The sequence below is a fragment of the Zonotrichia albicollis genome, chromosome 14 (genome assembly GCF_047830755.1).
Source record: "Zonotrichia albicollis isolate bZonAlb1 chromosome 14, bZonAlb1.hap1, whole genome shotgun sequence".
Taxonomy (NCBI): Eukaryota; Metazoa; Chordata; class Aves; order Passeriformes; family Passerellidae; genus Zonotrichia; species Zonotrichia albicollis.
In genome coordinates, this window is record NC_133832.1 from 19137113 (window position 1) to 19157028 (window position 19916).

At 42.3% G+C, this 19916-nt stretch overlaps 1 long non-coding RNA gene across 10 annotated transcripts in view; it reads right to left on the bottom strand.

Moving 5' to 3' along the window:
• Positions 1–19331, bottom strand: part of LOC141730845 (uncharacterized) — a 103825-nt gene extending 84494 nt beyond the window's left edge. For all 10 annotated transcript variants that reach the window (XR_012582581.1, XR_012582587.1, XR_012582580.1 and 7 more), the window contains exon 1: positions 18781–19331. This is a non-coding gene — a long non-coding RNA (uncharacterized LOC141730845). The remainder of the gene's footprint in view (positions 1–18780) is intronic.
• Positions 19332–19916: the final 585 nt, after the last annotated feature.

Here is a 19916-nt window from a genome sequence, read left to right on the forward strand (position 1 = left end):
CTCCTTGTCCAACACCAGGCTCCTCAAGGTGATTCACATGTGCTGTAACAACATCAAAGCTTCTGGTATCAATCTGAGTCTAAAACCTTCACTTGGCTCACAAACAGATTTGCAGATTAGGTTTGCTTGAACCATGCCCAGCACTGAGGAAGATGTGTAGCTGGAAATTCCAATGTTCTCCCGCAGGTGTTTTCTCTTCTTTTAGACCTTACTAAACCACTTCAAGGCCCCAGGTCCCTTATTTTGGTAGTTGTGCTTGGACCACTCTTACAACTTCTACTGCTGTTTATCGTGTGTGAATTTTGATATTTAAATGGATGGGGGATAGTCCCAAAGCTGATCACTAGACTTGTGCTACATCTGAACAGCAAATTGCTTCTTCTCAGCACTTACATTTCACCTAAGGAAGAATGAAAAAAGTGCAGCATTTGTAGGACCTCAGAGAGTTCTGCATGCTGATGGACACCAAACGCTGCAGAACCTGCTGCTGCTCTGGGCTGAATCCTCTATTTCTGTATTGCACCAATATGGGCCATAAGCATAATCCTTTTTTTGAGTCTGTTAACCCCTGCAATGCCCTGTGTTCTATCCAGCCTGGCCAGCCAGGCACGCACTTCTTCAGCCAGACAAACCTGATACTCTGCTCTGGTTTTCTATTTGCCACATTAAATGTGAAGTATGATTGGTCCAGCAAGGGCAGGGGATGCTCCTGCACCCGGATGCAGGGGCACAAGGTTTGCTGAAGGACCAGCCATTGCCAGAATCACTGCAGGTACTCATTCTGAGCTATGCACACTGTCACTGGGAGGTTGTGTTTCCCTGGCAACTATCAAACACATCCTAATGTCCCTGGAGGATTTCTAGTCAATAATGACTTCACTCCTTTCAAGCTCATATTTTAAACTAACTTTTTGGTTAGCTTAATCCTACCTCCAGTTTGTGTATTTATTATTGTCAGGTGGCTGAACACTTTTGGGAAGCAGAAAGTTTTTCACCTTAGTTCTCTGCAGACATTCAGAGCAGCACCTCTGAAGAAAGTTATTAGTGACAAATAAAAACAAACAAGGGACCTACTTCATCTTTCACAGAAATTTACAACCAAGCTGAATTAAGGGGAATACTGAGATCAGGTGACAAACACCAACTCCTATTTAAGTGGTTTTTCCTCAGGTAACTCCTACATGGAGAACAGGAACAGCAAATCCAATTTAATTGCAGAGATAAGGACAGTCATTGAAAACACAAAAGTAAGATGATAAAAAGAGTTGTAAACTGAGCTGACCCCAAGATGATATTGTTTTGGTTTTGGGGTTTTGGTTTTTTGTTGGTGGTTATTTTTATCTTGCTTTTCTTATCATGTCCACAAAAAAAAAGCATGTGATTAGTACAATCTGCCTTGTGGTTCTTAAAATGAAAGTATCATAAAAGTCCACATATAATCAGTGAATATTAAGAAATATTGGGGGACATACTAAATTTGGAACAATATGATTCCCTTCAAGGGAATTTCTTTACTGAGAGGAATTTATGGTATCTAAAACCACTAGAAGGCAGCCCAGTTATTTTCTTTGGAGCTGCTATTTTTCCTCACAACTAAAGCTTTGCTGTAGAAGAATCTCAGCCAGAAAATACTTCATGGGAAAAGGAAGTCAATTGGTTTTGTAAGCTATAAAGGTCAAAATACTTCTGTGAAATATTCCCTTTGGAAAGCTTGGAAGCAACCTTTTCCTCCAGAATTTTATGACAGCTGGCAAAGCAGGAAGACATATGTTTTTTTGTATTGCCTAAATAAAAGTGACTGATCTGACTTATTAACACTGATTCTCTTAAGATGCAAAATAAAGTTTCCAGCAATTTTATGCTGTTCTTAATATTCATTAGCAATATCTGCTTTTAGATGAGCAGTATTTATCCTAAACATCTGTTAGCAGGATCAGTTAGAGGATTTACAAGACACACTTCCAAATTTATTAGCTTTCATGGAAAGTATTTTTCAGTCTATTGAAAATGATTAACTGAAGCTTTCAAGGCTACAGCAATAAAAACAAGCACTAAGGTCTGATAAAAGTCAGCTTGTAATTATCTGATTCATAAAACAGAAGTTCAGCTTCTTTTGAAAAAGCATTTCAGAGTTTTCTTTTCCATACACTTTTAAAACCAGGGAAGAGACTATTCTATAATCTGAAAATAGAGTAGTAAATTCATTGTAGTAGATAAAATAATAATAAAAAAGCTCAAATTGACACAGACCTAAAAACAAGAGACTCGTAAAAACTCTTACTAAAACTCCATACAGCTTCCAGAATAGGCAAGGCCCCCTAATTCCTCCTGCAAAACCAGGCTGGGAGAGTGGGACTGGCTCAGCCTGGAGAAGAGCATGCTCAGGGAAAGCTTGGAGCCTCCTCCAGTGCCTTGAGGGGCTTAGAGAGAGGGATTTCCTACACAGGGACAGTGACAGGACAAGGGCAATGCCTCCAAACTGAAAAGGGCTGGTTCAGATCAGGGATCAGAAGGAAATTCTGCTGAGGACAGTGAGGTCCTGGCACAGATTGCCCAGGGAAATCAGGGCTGCCCCTGGATCCCTGGCAGTGCCTAAGGCCAGGCTGGGCAGGGCTGGAGCACCTGGGACAGTGGGGAGGTGCCCCAGGCAGGGCAGGGCAGTGGGACAAGATCAGTTCCAACATCCCTTCCAACCCAAACCATCCTGTGACTTTATGGTGAAAGGAACAAATGAGAAAAAACAATTAACTGGCAATCTTTTAAGAGCGGGTCTATGAAATCTCACTCAGATTCTTTAGTAAATAATCTACAAGTCTTTCCACTGACCCTCCTTGCTCTGAAGAGCAGCGCAACTCCAGCACCACCATGAAGCTGGTTATGGCCAAGTCCTCACCAATGGACACGAGAAAGGACAGCCAAGCATCGTGGGCAGGCTGGGGACACTGAACAGTGTCCCAAAGAGAGGCACATCCACAAGGGGGATGCCAGGGAGGGCAGGAAAAGCGCCCAGGGAGGGCAGGAAAGGCGCCCAGGGAGCCCAGGAAAGGCGCCCAGGGAGCCCAGGGAGGGCAGGAAAGGCGCCCAGGGAACCCATCTCCATCACACTCTCCTTTCTCAGCCACCTTCACTCCCTGCTGAGCACACACAGACCCAGAGCCCCAGGAACAGGCACTGGGCAGACCCATTTTAACCAAAGCTCACAGGCTCCCTGTCGGAATCCACAGAAAGCACTGACATTTCGTGCACATGAAGGCTGCTTGGCTTAAAATATACAGTAAACAGGAACTGGAATGTTATTAATGTATCAAAAATAGAAGCTGTTAGACAGCCACGCTATGCATGTTCCTCATACAGCCTGCCCCACTTTCTCCCTGTTCTGTATCATCACTAACACATTAAGTATTCTCACTTACATGGTTAAGCACACAACTTTTTTTCCCTCCCAGGGAGTTTTTTCTACTTCTTTAATATAATCAATCTGTCTAGCACAGGGATACTCTCCTCATAATGGAGCAGAACAACAAAAACTTGCAAACTTACAGAGTAAACCAACACTGCCCTGCAACACAGGTTTTGTCCAGTTCATATTAACCAAAGTGCATCCCCCTTTCCTTGCCAGCAGGCTCAGTGCTCACACACTGCAATGTCAATGAGAAGATTACAGTTTTGTTACACTCCAAAAATACTTGGAAATATTACACATAACCTTGAGCAAGTCCAGCAGAATTATCACACAAGTTACAAAATAGGAAATAAAATAAAAGCTTCCCTCTATAATGGAATTGCTGGTTCACCACCAGCCACTGAGTGTCCTTTACTTCAGTGGAAAAAAACTACATTTTTCTCTTTTTGTCCTCTTTATTAAAAGAGGTTTTCATCAATATTACAGTGCTCCTCGATGAAGTCAAACTACAGGGGTTTGTTTAGTTTTACTTTACCTAGTACATCTAAACAATAAACTGATTAATAGATCATGCAATGGTTTCCTTCCAGATGTAAAATATCGCAGCCCACTGTTTTTCCATCACATCCTTCTCTGCTGAAGCCTCCCTGAGAGCCACCATTGCTCTCAGATGTTGTACAATCAGCTTGGAGGCTTTCAGGGCAGTGCTGGTCAGCCCAGCATCAGGTACCACCAACCCCTGGGACATCATCTGAGTTTTGGAATCTCCTTCTGCGCCTTTTATTCTGTACAGATCCCCCAACCAACCAGTTCTGGGCTCTGCTTCTCAAATTACTCCAACAACCACATATGGGAGAATTAAGAGCCAAGCCAAGAGATAGGAAAGGGATAAGGATAGAACAAAAGGATAAAAGGAAAGTATTGAGGAAAATCAAGACAAAATACAGTGATTTAACCCACATTATAACGTGATATCTGAAGAATAAAATTCTTAAGAATAATTCCTGAGGACAAGAAGGCAGTTGAGGCTGCTGGTCTTTGAATTGTAATGTGCCAAGACAGCTCTTTAATCTCCCAGCCTATCTATAGCAACATTCTGCAGTTCTACAGAGCTAAGCTATTTTTTCCTTTCCTCTCACTGTTCTTCCCATGCTCTCTCATGCTAATGTGCAAAGCCAGTAATTGACTTCCAGCAAAAATCCAGTTTTTCAGTTGTTCTGATCCCCTGCCTGCCCTTTGCAGGGGTCTCAGTGAGGTTTGCCAGGGCAGGGTCAAACACTCTGCACCATCCTGCCCCTGTCCCTGGAGAGCTCCAGAAGCACAGGAAAGCACAAAAACGATTTCAGCTGGATCTTCACACAGCCAGTGCTGTGTGGCTGGCCCAGCCTCAACAAAAGCTGTGGTAGAAAATGCAGTGTGCTGTGGAAATGGATGTAGTCACTGATTAACAGATTCTGCATTAACATATTTAATGCAGGTAACCAGGCCAGAGTTACAGGAAACTGGAAAAATCTCACTATATTCACAGTGAAAGGAGATGACTGTACTAATTATTTGACCAAATAGAAAAAAAAAAAGTCTTGAAATTACCTGGTACTACCAAGCTGATACAGCAACTCATTCACTTACTAGAACTGATCTGGCCAATATAATTCCTATTTTCTGGCCCTTCCCTGTGAACAGAATGTGAACACAATTCCGGCTCAAATCCCCATGGTCTTTAGCTCTTTTATATTGTTTCACTGCTCTTTGGTATTAAATTCTGAACATTTCTGTGAAAACCCAGGGGATCCCCCGTCCTGCAGAATTTCAGCAGACTGCATTGACAGTGGGGATGGGCTTGTGGGCCCCAAACAGAGGAGTTACAGTCCCTAAAGCTGTAAAATTGGCGTCTTCCTCACAGGCACAGCTCATGCTTATTTGCAGCTACAAAGTCTTGCTCCAAACCATGCAATTACAAGTAAACAAATAATCACAAAATTATTTTGTGCTATTATGTGTCCTCCCTCTCCTCTGAAGGCCTTTGTTTAAAAGGAAAGCAAAACCAGGCCTCAATATTTAGCACTGAGTGCACTTTGAGAAACTTCAGTAACCAGATCTGTCAGAGAGGAGATGGATCATCACATACAAAATTACACAGCCCATCACTCATCTGCAGGCTCCAAATGGAAGGGAGGAGCAGGAATTTCCATCACCTCAGTCACTTCAAAGCAGTCCCCAGCATCACTCTCAAACTCAAGCTATGCCATCCCTCCAATAATGTTATAATGTGACTTATTCTGTGCCTCAGCAGCCACACAAACATCAGTTAGAGTACACTCCCAGCAGCCAGTGGTTCTTTCAGGTTGGAAGGCATTTAGAATTCACATGCCTACATTACCCTTTCCTTCTATTCATTATTGTCCCATTTCCAAGATCTTATTTCCACAAATACCTTCATGCACCTTGCTGACTTTCCCCCATTTCCATCTTCCTTACTGATGGCACATCTAGGAATTCATGCATAGAGCTGGTTGCCCAGATGATGACAGAATCATTTCTTCCAAAATAAACATAAGAACTCTGCCTCCTAAGGTTATTGCTTTTATTGGTTCTTATTTGAAAGAAAACAGGGAGAAAAGGGGAATGCAAAATAAAATTCACCATTGGGCTGCTGAGAACTGCAGCAGTAAAAAGCACTGAGTAAAATGGAGACAGGAGGATATTTTAAATGGTACCTGTACAACAAGTATTTATTAGAACATTAACCTTTTTTGAGGGGGTCATTTGGGGAAGGGAGTCTGTTACCTATATTCTGCCTTAAAGATCAAGCTTAGGAAATGCAATCTTTATCATGAAAAACTGCAGGGAGTTTAAAATATATCCACATAAAAGAATTTCTAATCAGGTAATTCCTCCATATAAGCAGTTCTGATAAAGCAACTTATCTTCACTTCATCAACTGATAATCCCTGTGTCTCAAGGGCTGGCTTTCTTAAAATGAAAATTGGATAGAATTCCCTGTTGAGAAATGAATCCATATCCAATGAGCACCATCCTTTTGTATGCATTTAAATCATCAAGCATACAAATTCTTGAATTTCACATCCTAACAACAGAAATTATTTGTTTCCTCGGAGAGCACACTTCTATGTATTCAGTGTGATGCATTTAACGTTTCTCACATCATGCTTATTTACACCCCAGAAACTGTTTAAATGATGATGCTTTTCCTTCTTTTCCATCTCTGCATCAGCAATGAATACTGAACTGTAAAATCACCTTTTGGGACCTTCATCTGTTGCCAAGGATACTGGGGATATAATTATGATTTTATTGTAGACTAACTGAAAGACTTCTCTTTGTTGCAAGTGCAATTCAGCCTCATCCAGTGTTAATTGCAGCTCCACACCCCCTTTCATCCTGCTATTGTGGAGTGCGAGGAAAATTACACACCAACACTCCTGAGACTGATTCTGAGTCTGCTCCACGGACTGGGAACCTGCAGCACAAAGGAATGACATCAAGAAGGGCAAAACTTCTGCTGGAAATCAGACCCAGTGCCGCCCTAATGGGGCTGATAAAAGCCACACACCCCTGGGCAAAGGCTGCTCCCACTGTCAGGGCTGCTCGGGGTGTGCTCAGGAATGCAGCTGAGCAAAATCTCCCTGCGTTTTATCAGGTTTTATCAGACAAATTCCACTCCAGCACAGGTGCTGCCACTGCTCACGTGCAGCTGGGACCTCCCTGGCCAAAGCTGCCAGCTCCCAGGAGGAAATATCAATCAATTACCTAAGGTTACCCTCCAAAGAAGGCAGAACTTGAAGGAAAACTGACTATTGTTGCAATAATCAATCAAGGGAAACCAATTGTTGTTGCAATTGTAATGATAAAAAGCAATGGTACGGAGACTCAGTAATGGAGGGAAGGATGGTGGGGGGTGCTCCCCCTTGTTTGTTGTGTGGGGAGCTGTCTTTTTTACACTATTTTTCCAATATTTTTATGGAGTAACAGACTACTCCCCTTCCTACAGCTCTAACTTGGTACAAGTCCTGTGGACTCATTCTCCTCCCCACTCTTATCTTTAAAAAAAAAGAACTCAAATGAGAATGGAGAGACAATCTAAAAAGAAGGAAAAAACCCCCGTACATCTACTAAAGGTGCAATTCAACCCAAACACATCCATCAAAAAGATGAAAACCATCACACAAGGGGAAGAAAAATTTACTAAAGAGCTCAAACATCATGGAGAATTTCAAATTTCAGACTCTAAATTTACTGCTGCAGGGATTTCCTGTTACAGTTTAGCAACACACCTTCTGCAGGTGGCCCACAGGCAGGTCCAGCTCACAGGTGGCACCAGGACACTCCTGTGTCATATTTCAACTCCTGCCCATCCTTATCTCTACAGTTTCAGCAGCTCAGGGGCACCAGGACATTTCTGTGCCACATTTCAATGTGTGTCCTTCCTGCTCTCCGCAGTTCCAGGGGCACCAGGACATTTCTGTGCCACATTTCCATCTGCATCCATCCTGCTCCCTGCAGTCCCACCCATCCTGGCGGCCCTGGCTGCTGTGCCTCCAGCAGGGCTGTAAGGTGAATTATGGAACAGCTCTAAGCTCTCATGAACGGCCTCCAAAAATGCTCCTCAGTCAACTCAGCCCTGTTTTCCATGTGAAACTCAAAAAAAAAATCAGTACTTTCAGATAACATCCACACATAACATCAGCCAAGCCTTTACAAACATTTGTCTTTTTTAAAGCATTTCACCACAGAAATTGAGCCATTTTCTCTTTCATGCAGTGAAAAGTTTGTGTCATCAATGCAGCACCCTCACCTAAGAACAACAAAATAACAATTAGCCCACTAATTTTGGCCAAAAAAGAAAAAATAATCACTAAAAAACCAAAATACCCTTGGATGCACTCTCCTTTTGATTCCTGTTTTCAAACACTTAATTGTTTGCTCTTTGTACTAAGAACGCTCAGTGTGAGCATCACTTGTAGACATGAAGTGGCTTAAAATATTTGTATTTCCTTCTTCCCAGAACAGAGGCCAGCCACTTGAACTGGTCTAAATAAATCTGGTCTGTGATGCAGGTAAGGGATTCCATTAGCCCCGTGTAAGACACTGCAGTAACAAATCCCATTTTTCCTTTCTAAGCATAGGCTGCTTTAAAAGAAAAAAAAAAATTGCTGCTTGTTTCACAGTAAGAAAGATTTCGTCTCTGTGCGGCCGGCAGAGGGAAGCATCGATTCCCAAATGCGGCCCAGGGATGCAGCAGCACAGCCTGAACATTTCCAGGTTTAGCTCCAATAAGAACTTTGCCCAACACCACATGGAGATGATGGAAACACCAAAGGAAGCTGCACTTTCCTCCCCAGGTGAGGGCTGACGTGAGACAGGACCCACATCAGGCAACATCTGTGAGGGGCAGCTGGAGTTTGGCATCAATGTTCTATTCAGACCCAGGTTCGGTTGGTGCTTTTGTGTTTTTCCTTTAGATATTCTAAAATATCACAGCAGTACTTAGAAGCATCTGAGAAAGAAAATCCCTAACTATTCCATACATTCCTGTGTTCATGTTAATTTTATTCCAAGTTGAAGGTACATAAATTCCTTGAAAATTAATTTAAGCAGGAAATTCTGCCTGGGAACCACATGAAGATAAGAACTATTAGAACATGTCCTTAACAAAACACTTGTTTTCTAAAACAAGACCTGATATTTAACACTGAAAAAGCACCATTGTAATGGTTCTCTCAGATTTGTGGAAATCCTTCCTGTATATTGATTTTTGGCTCCTTCACAAGGCCAAACCTTGAAGGGAGGCCCTCACACAAATTTTAAAACAAACAAAACAGATTTCAGCAGTAAAAAGCCTCTTGTAATCCATCGTGCCTTCTAATTTTTGGTTTGTATTTATTCCTCTAATTAACAAGAGCACTCTCTGCAGCATCTTGTTTGGGAACACTGGAAAAAGCGGGAACAATTTCAGCAATAATCTGCCTGTTCATCAACCTACCCCCCGTTTCAATTCTTGTCTTTGCAAATACAGCAGGGCCAATTCTACCGCTTGGAACAGAAAAACCTCTGCAATGCCCTCCTTGAGCAGGGCTCGCCAGCAGAAGGGGACACCAAGCGAGCTGCAATTTTCTCTAACCTGATTGCTGCCCAGGAGAAGGCACCTCGCAGACAGGTGACTCCTTTATAGCTCCTTTATTGCTCTGCTAATGGACAGTCCCCAAACAGCCCCTCTGGGGCACAGCTTGCTGCAAACCTGCAGTAACAGGGCCGGAATCACATTTCAGTCACATTACAGGTTCAAACGTAATTCTGTTCTGGACTGGGACAGGCATTCTCTGCTGAGCATGGCCTCTCCAAGCTCAGATTGCTTCTGCTACATGAGGAGCTTAATTGGTTATTAATTGCACCCCTAATATTGGAGATTTTGAAAGGCTTTGTCCCAATGACCTCTCCTCCTACAGTTATTGCTGCCAGTCCACAGTCACTTGTTAGCTTATATCAGACAGAGAGAAAAACTGGGTTTAAATTAATAAAGCCCTAGCCTTCAGGATGAAGAATTTATTACTACTAGTGTTTAAAATTGTATATCTGAGGTAATTTCATAAGTAGTCTTCAGAAAACTTGGATTAGCAGAACTTGGAAATGGCAATAAGGCAGAGAGAGTCCTGGTGAGGGGGGATTGAGTCCTTCCAGTGCTTTCTCTGGCATAGCTCAAACAATTCCGGACTCTTCCCTCCATAAAAATCACTCACTGTCTTGCAATATTTTCAACAATTAGAATTTCCAGCTGTGCACAATCAAATATATTTTTAAACAGAATATGCAGTTTTATAATTCCTCTCATAAATTATTTTTGCAGCTTTTTCCTCTAGTTCCACACTCCTGGATGTCTCCGTACAATGCCTGGTTTCCTGCCCCATCATCACTTCCTATCTGACAAAGCTCCAGAGGGCACAAACCACAATGAATCCCTGAATCAGGGCTAACAGCAATGTCCTCTCTGCAGGCTCAGGAAGCACTGGGCTGGTTTGATGTTCCTTATATCCATAACAGAACACTGAGACGTGCAGGAATATAGGAATTACACATGTGGGAATGAACACCAATCTCATTTGTTATAGAATTTTATATTCCTGAAAAGTTTAGATCCTTCCATCATCTGGATTTTAAAACTGCGGCAAACTCAGGGTCAGACATGAAACGATGATAAAATGCATTATTTCATGCAAAGTTCCCAATTCACACTGTTCTCTCTCTTTCTCTGAGCACATCTGTGCTGCAGAGGGCTCAGCTGCCCTGCAGGAACCCTCATTTCCCTTACACAAGTCTGGTTTTGAGGTCAAGTTGATTCAACTTGAACTTTCTCCATGGCCACGACACATCCCAGTGCCAGGAGCAGAGCATTTCCATGTCCAGGATTCACTCTCGCCCCAAAACCAGCATTTGTGTAATTTCACACTGTCACCTCTGCTTTGCAGGACTCTGATGCTCTCAGGTTTCAGAACAGACTGTCCAAGCACAGATCAAGACTTTTATTTTATCCCTTGGCACTACAAAACAAAGAATGAAGGGGAATTATGGAGTAGCACAACTGGGGGGGACTAAAGATGAGAGACTCAACAGATCCACTTCTGGTTTTTAGTTAAGCCTTGATTCTACTCCCTGCCTAAATTATAAATTGAATTACAACAGCAGCACTACATCATAGCAGAATTTCTCAAGGACTTCCAATGCAAAGAAAGAGGAACAGCACAAGAGGAAATGCAGCTGGTGACTAGGACACTGTCTGCCTCTGTCACTTGAAAAGCTCTGTCCCCACACGCTCTGTGTTCCTGCAGTGCTGAAACCAGCTGGAAGCATTCTTCTTACCCATGAGCCTGTTTCCAAAACCTGCAAATAGGAAGGAGCAGCAACTGGGCTGCTGGTTTGTACTGCTGAAGGTCAAAACCTGAATTTCTTCGGCAGCAATCAGTGTTCTCTGTGGAGGATAAATCCCTGTGGGTAAATCATGAACATCTCCTGCTCTTCAGAACAAAGATGTTCTGGCTCCCCAAGGTACCTCCCCCTTCAGAGAGCCACAGCCTCTCCAAAATTCTGTGTCCTGCCCACAGGTTAATGACAGATTTTAACTGCAATGACTTGGTGCTCTCCAAGAGCCAGAGATCATTTCTAGAAAGCTTTTATTGCAGTCTCAGCTCCATCTTCAGTTACCTTGTTGACTTTGCAAATACCTAAAGATGCAGTACTGTCCTGTACCATTAATTGGTGCCTTGTTTATATTATGGCTTCAAGGAAAAAAGAGTTTATCACTTAATTACATTATGCCACTATTACTGAAAGCATTTGGTGCTTTTCAGCATCATTATGAAAAGACAAGTTCATTTCAAATTGTGTTGCTCAGAATTACAAGTGTACAGTGCTGGTGACCCATTTCCCCTTAATGATTATTTCCACAGCAACAAGCAACAACATTAAATACAGCTAAAAAGTCTGGCATGCAACAAAGCTGAATGGAAATAATTAGCAAAGACTCAGCAATGAATTGGTTTTCTTCTGGATAAATTTAAAATAAGAATGTTGCAGCCTCTAAGTCTTATGAAATCTCCAGGTAAAAACAGAGAACTTCAGAGACAGCAGAGCAAGATGAGGTGTGGAAAGCTCTGGTTTGCTTTTCAGGAGCCTGTTTAAAAATGTTCATGAGAGATAACCAGAGAAAAGAGCTCTTGCTTTACTGAGAGGAAAATGTAATTGTATGTAGACAATCTGCCTCAGAGAGCAGCAGGGAGAATGAAGATCAGATCACCTTCATCACTCAGTGTGACATGTTCCCACTGCTTATTTACTGTTCCACAAGTCACTTGGCAGGGAAAACAAAGTAATCTTTAATTATTTACACAACACCAATAAAGGCAGATGACAGAGGACAGTTACAGCCCTCCCCAGTTCATGTTACAAATGCTGTGCTGATTCTGACAGCAACCCAGAGGCTTTCTTCACCAAATTCCTGGACTCCCTGTGTTATACATGCTTTCTCTTTTTTCCATCCCCATTCTAACCCAATTTCCCACAGAGATCTCAAAAGAAAGCCTTTAAAACCCCTCTGAAGATGGGTGGCAATGTAGAGGAGAGCTCCATGGTGCATTCTGTATTGAAACATCAGAGATTATCCCTGATACACCAGAGAACCCGTGTGGCAAGGAGGCAAGCACCCCATCTGCAGGAATGATTGCAGAGTTTACACCTCAGATATGAGAACCTGAGCAAAACACTCAGAAAATTCAGGCTTCATGAACTCCTCTGTTCATCATATTAATTATCCTTTTACAGCCTTGGTTTTGGTTTTATTTTTATCGTCTTTCACAATTCCCAAAGCATGGGCTATTTGAATCTCTCCTTACTTCTATTTGAATATCTGCAATTCCAGCTTGAAGAAATCAAGGCAAGTTTTGCAATATTTTCCAAGCATCCTAACAGGCACCTGCAATGCCACAAATCCAAATAAGAACTTAAAGTGTGTGCTTAGACTGGATTTCTAAAACACAACTTGATTTTCACAACCACATTTGGTTGGAAGCTTTCTGCCTACTCATACTCCATTCAGGCTTAAATAATTGAAAAGAGGGTCCCTATTTTCAGAAAAAGCTAAAATCTGCTCAGATATATGGAATGGAAGATACATGACTCAAAAGAGGAAACAAAACCCCTTATCTGGTGACCCAGATCTACTCTGCTAACAGGTGGGAGATCCCATTGCTGTCATGAACATCTGAGTTATTCACTCATTTGTAATATAAATAATCCTGTGCAGTTAAGTGCTCAGCTTTACAGTATCTCATCATCTTGTTGTACTTACACGGAGTGAGTATCCATTACCACTTGGAACACTCATTTAGCTGCTCAACTGACTGCTTAATGAGGTCTGCAAAGGAAAAGCCTTATCTGCAGAAAGCCAGTGCAGCAAGAAGCATGTATGCAGTCCTTTCTCCAAAGCAAAGCATTTGTTCAGACTTAGTGGGAAAAGGAATTAGAGAGTGCTCAGAAAAACAGAAATGAAATAAAAGATGAAATCCATATGTGTAGTATTTTCTAGTAATGAAAGCAATGCTTTTCCCCCCACACTCACTGAGTACTGTACTGTTAGAATTTTGTCCCTATAAATACCATGAGACTTCCAAAATTTCTCCTAGGAGCTAGGCCTGCTGCCTCACCCCCACCAAATAAATCCTTTAAGAGTTCCATGCAGAAAAAAGGTCCAGTACAGCTTTTTTTGGAGTGCTCAGTAATGACTCAGCCTGGTCTGTGTTTCAGCTCCAGAAATACACTGGGACATCACCAGCTGCATTCACTCAGGTTTCAATTAACAAACCGGTCATCATTAAAGGTTTCAGGGATACTGGCAGTAAGTGCTGAGTATTTCCCTTTCACTCAGCGCTCATTCAGAGCTCCATGCAGGGCTCCAAAGCACAAACAAACCCCGTACAAACCCTGCCAGCCGCTCCAAACCACAGCCATCAGCTCAGACATGCCCAAAGGGATCAAGCAAAACTCCGAATTCCCACTGAGATCATACAGACTGCTCACCACAGACCTGCAGCATTAATCAAAGGCCCTCAGCCACAACTATCTGCTACCTCAGAAACACAAGTTTAAGAAGTGTTCCATGAACTTTTATTTGCCTGTCAACTGAAAAATATTGTTTTAAGCAGACTTTGAGTCATTTCAATGCCTTAAATTAAGTTTATGCTTACTTGGCTGCTTAAGAGTGTGCATTTTTAAAAGCTGTAATTCGTCTATATTTACTTTTTCATTAAAACAAAAACATCTTCACTGATCATCATGCAACAAACAGAGCACTTAATCCTCCCTCATGTGACAGCATTACTCAAAGATCTGCTATGCAGCAACCCTTCCATCTGCAGCAACACCACTGGCACCACTGAAAGCTCCCTTTTAGCACAAGGAGAAGCTGAAAAACGGGTCAAGCCCATTAATTTGTCATTGAGCAGCCCAAACTGAGCTGCTCCCACCCCCGGGTGTGCCCCAGAGCTGTGCTGATGTGCGGTGGTGACACAGCAGCCCCAAAGGAAGTGTGACAAAAAGCTGCTTCCTGCCCTGTGGCCACTTATTCATCAGTAACTAACAACAAATTCAGTTTGTCTGCACTTGGTTACACACACTGACACAGCCCACACAAGAACAAAACAAACACGCCAAACCCAAACAAAAGGAAACCCAGGAAAACTTCTGTAAAATCCACATGCTTTCTCTCCCTATAAATACCTCCTTGCACTGTTCACACAGGTCCATCCTGTGCTCATGACACCTGTCAGTCGAGGGATTTTTTCTCCAATATACCTCATTTCTGTGCCCTTTTGGGATAAAAATCCCTGTCAAGTGAGTTGGTGTGACAGTTGTATGAAGTTTCCAAATCACCACTGTCATTTCACAAGAACTGGTCTCATGAAAGACAATACAGTGAATTTCCTGATTAAATGGGGAGAGGTAGCATGAACTCAAAACTGGAAAAGCTCTGAGGCCGTAAGAGTGAAGTGTTTGTAAAAAGAAGGGCTGGGTGAGAAGCCATGTATTCCCAGGATCCCTGACTGTTCAGAGATGAGGTTTTCCCATTCCTGTGTTCTCCCTTGCCCCATCTCTCAGCTCAGTTCCCAAAGCCCTGCACTGCTGGAGGTGGGACAGACCCAAAGGGAAAAGCAGCTCTGTCCCACCAGGACCAACACACCCCAGTGCTGCACTGAGCTTTCACCTCACACAGAGAAACAGAAAGCAAAAGAAACAGGTCAGTGATGGCAGGCAGGTGCAAGCTCCGAGATAAAACCACCTCTGAAACAGGGGAGCAACAGGAGAGTAACAGATTTTTGTTATCAGTTATGAATCAGGCGAATTTCAGCTCGTTCAGGGATGCTGGCTGGGAAGGCACAGGAAAAATGAGCACCAGAACATCCCTGGGAATGCTCAGAAATGCTCAGAAAGTGAGAGCCCAGAAGCACTGAGTGTTCTCTGAGCAGCGCCTCTGCCCTGGAGCTGCTCACAGCTCACACCTGAGCACACTCCTGCAATGCACCACTACAGAGCCTCCTAAACGAGCCAGTCCTTCGTCAGGATAATGAATAATTCCAACCCTCTCTCAGCGTTCCAAGTTGGTCTCATCTGTACAATGCATGTATTTGCTTGCTGAATACAAAGTTCAGCCAAGTTTAAGGTACAGACAGGCAGAAATAATAACCCTGCACACCTGAATAGCACTTGTGGTCATCAATGCAAGCCTAATTAATACAACAACTACTCTGGAATTATACTTTGACTTCCAAAGAGGACACTATACAAACATGACACAGTTGTTTATGAAAACATTTCCATAGTAAAAAAAATCCAAAACTAAAATAAACCACAGATGCAAAGCATCTTGGCAAAGCATGCAAAGATGCATACTAACTACCTGGACCACTCCTTTCCTCAAAGAGATTCTACAACCAAAAAGATTTGACATTTTTAATAATTAATATCTGCTTCTAAAGTACACATTTTTCATTTCAAGCAATACCATTTTTGCATATATCTTTTTTTAAGCCATCTTTTTATGCAAAAAAGGAGCTGCCATCATAGGAACACGTTACAGGCAAATGTTAATGCCCTTGATGTATTTCATTTTAGAGACTCAAACCCCTCTACTCCTTTGTTCAGTTTTCAGAACAGGCTACTTGATTTTGAAAAAGAAGCTCTGAAATTCTCATGCTTGTGTCACTAAACCCAGATTAACATAATCTTGGCTGCTGTGCATCACTTGAAGGCCTCATTAGCTTCAGTTCTAAGTACATTAGCCCAGGACCTAATGTTAAATAACTGAGTTATTTAATAGTCCTGATAATTATTTCATTGTGTTTCCTGCACTTAATTAGCAAATAAACATGCAGAAACCAGCAGCAAAAGAAGGAAGCCCTGGAGCTCTGCTCCCAAATGAGCATTTCCCTGTCCCACACAGAGCTGGGCACTGCAAAATCTATAATTTGCTTTTTGGGCATGCAGTCACTTCTGACTGTCCTGCTGTTCCCGTGGGACATTATTGGGTGGATAAATCCCATCTGCCAGGGCAGCCACACAGGGAAAGCCCAAGGTCCAAGCACTTGGTCAGGAAGAAGCAAAAATGGTTTCCTCCATGTCAGTCCAGTGCCCAGCTGCTCGCACAGAGCGCTCCTGCTCCACTAAGCTGAGATGATAACAAGCTGCTTATGGCAGCTTAATATAAGAATATTTGTGCAGAAATACGTGTAAGCATTGGACATAACACAGCAATCACATTGAAGTAATTCCAACAAGCAGCCCCTTTTGTTTATTGTAGATCATTTTAATGAAACAAATGTACTGGGCAAGTAATATACACAGAACTGGAAGTTTTTTCCAAAGTTTTTTGTTATTGGGAAAAAATGATGAATATTAATATTTTATACCAATTTATTTACTAATATGAGTTTACAATACATCACCTAAAAACCTGCAACAACATCCAAAGACTTTTAAAACTGCTATAAAAATGATATACTCCTAGTTTTGGATGTTTTTATCACTGTTTAAACACTGGATGTGTTTATTCAGTAAATTGCCCTTAACTGCTGTTGTATATGGAAATTATATTTTTGAATACTTGAAAGCTTAATTACTAATCAACGATGGCTATAACATTGTAAATCTCCCAGCTTGCTGTGCTATGTTCCAGAACAATTACATGATGCAGCTGTGGGGTCCCTTACAAACATAACCTCACCACAGTGAGCACAGCAAAATAATTCTTGGAATGGAAAGAACAAGGAAGATGCAAGTTGTTGTTTGTTCACATAAGGAACATGAGAGCCAATGAAGTTTTCAGTGATATGCAGAATTATCTGCTGGGGTTCTGACTCATAAGCAGCTTGCTGCTATATTTAGCAGCAGAGGAATGCTTACTTGATTACCTCTCCTATAACAATAAATAAGATTTTACTGAAATCTGTGGAATGTACTGTTAAGGATTTCAGGGTGTGGGACATAATGCAGACAAAGCCCAAGACCCCAAATTAACCAAATAACCCATTCTAAAACTTAAAAAAAACACTCAGGTGATAGAAACTGGGAGTTGTTCACAATGTCATCTCCTTTATCTAAACATGCATAAGGCCAAAACATTTTGACCTGGAGTCAGTCACCCATGACCAAGTGCCCATGTAATTGCATTAAGGGATTTGGTGATCTCACTCAGATGAGGCCTCCCAAACACTCCCCAAACCCAAACCTGGGCCCTGCAGCCTGGAATTACTGAATTTTCCATCAGAAAGCAAATCTAGATAAGGTTTATATTAAAAAGTTCACCAATTCTAAGCCTGAGCCCTGTGGTGTCACCCTGTGTCCCTCCAGCCAAGCCAAAGGGAATTTTGGGCACTGCTCTCTATCAAGGTTTATTCTACCTTCTCCTGTTGGAGCACATCACAGCCAAAACTTGTTTAAACAGCTGCCAATTGGAAATAAATAGAGTTTTGTATTGCTAGGAAAAACCTCAAGGAACACTGTGGTTTGCACAGAAAAAGCCAAGATGTTCCAGAAGGCACCTAGAGAAGAAGCTCTCAGCAGATTCTCAGCTATAGACACTGCCCTGGGAGAGGCATTTGGTCATGAATGGGAGAAGAAATGGGTTTCTTAAAGCACAGATTGACTTTGGAAAAATAATTTCAAGAGTTAATTCAACAGGTTCACCATGGCCAATCAGATTACACCAGGAATAAATTAGTAGAAGACAAAGTATGAAGAGACATTTGAGTCAGACTAACACAATGGGATTTTATTAAGTACCTAAAAGTTCCAAAAAAATTGTTTATAACAATAGTAGGTTCATAAACAAAAAAAAAGGAAATAACCAACAAAACCACAAATGCCCTTTTGAATTCATAGAATGACCTAAACCCACAAGTTTATTTAAAACACTACATTAAGACACAAAAAAAGGACCAGAAATAAACAAACACATTCCTCTTTACTTCAACTGATTGGTCTAAAAGTAATTAAATCCAGGAGAGCCCTTCTGCTGCTATAAAAGGACTGGATGCTGATATTTCCCATGCAAGTGAAACAAAAACCATCCCTTGTATAATTACAGATACAAAGGGCCAACAGTGGGGCTAAAACACAGGAGATGGGAAAGGGTAACAGGCAAAAACAAAAACCAAACTCCTCTTCACAGCAGCTCTGGTATTCTACAGTGACACCAAAGCCCAAATAAAATTTGAAGCAACTCCCAGCTAATAACATTCCATGAACAGAATCACACATAGAAAAGGAAAAAAGAAACTTTACAGCAAAAATTTCAGAGCCAAGCAAGCCATTACCTGCACAGAAGCAATCCCCAGGGAAGGAAGCCTCCCCTTGTCCTCAGGTTATTTAAATCATGTCCTTAATTAGGGGGTGGGAGGTCCAAATCGCCTTTGGGGAATTTAAAGAGACAAATGCCCCCAGCAAGCAATGACCATTTCCATCACAGAACCCCAAATTCCAGCAGAGATGGGAGTCTGAGAGCTCCATGCCACTTCCACCCCTTTGGGCTGCAGGGAAACCACTCGGTGACATCGGGAATGACTTTGTGGTGCAGCTGGAACCCTGACCTTTGCTGTGCCATCAGACACCTGCAGAGGGGACACAGCCACCCCGGCCCTGAGCTCCCTCTTGCTGCTCCTGGTTCCTTCTCTTGGGCACACTCTCCAGCTCTCTGTGGAGATTACACCGCTCTCTCCTCTGGACTTTAACTCTCTCTCCTTGCTGTGCTCTCCTTGGACAGTTTCATCCACAGATTTCCCTGCCATTTCTAGTCTGAAATTTTAACACTGTCAAAAACACCATGTTCTTAAAAAAATGGATAATAACCATTCCTGCAAGTGGAACCTATACTGTCCTACACATGAAACTTGCAATTTATGTCCTGTCCTTATCACTGGAGTTGTGTCACCTTCCTGTAATGGAACAAGCATCTGCCACGTGGCTGAGCTCGTGTTCCTCCTGCGCAGGAGAGGGTTTTGCATTGGCACCTTTGGATTCATGCTGCAGACTCAATAAAGAACATGATGACAAAGAGTTCTGACCCAGAAATGGGCAATAATATCCCCTGATATGGCTGATGAGCCAAACTTGCCCTCAGCCCATAGACTTTGCCCTCTTTGCACAATTTCTATTGATCTTCAAACACAAGGCTGAGAGCTGGTGCTCAGTGCTGGTCCCTGAGTCAGTCGGCAGCAGGAAAGGGTAAAACCCTGCCCATTTTCACAATGTAAACTGTCACATCTCATCAGCCAGAGCACTTGCAGTGCAGAGTTACAGGTGAGAGAACATGGCTGGAAATCTCTCAGTGCCACATTTGTGCCCTTTCCCCATGCCAGAGTTGGGACTCTACAGGTGAGGATTGGCTCAGCACACTGACCTGGCACAGAACTGGTCTTTTTTCAACCCTTATTCATTTTGTGTCACAAAAAAT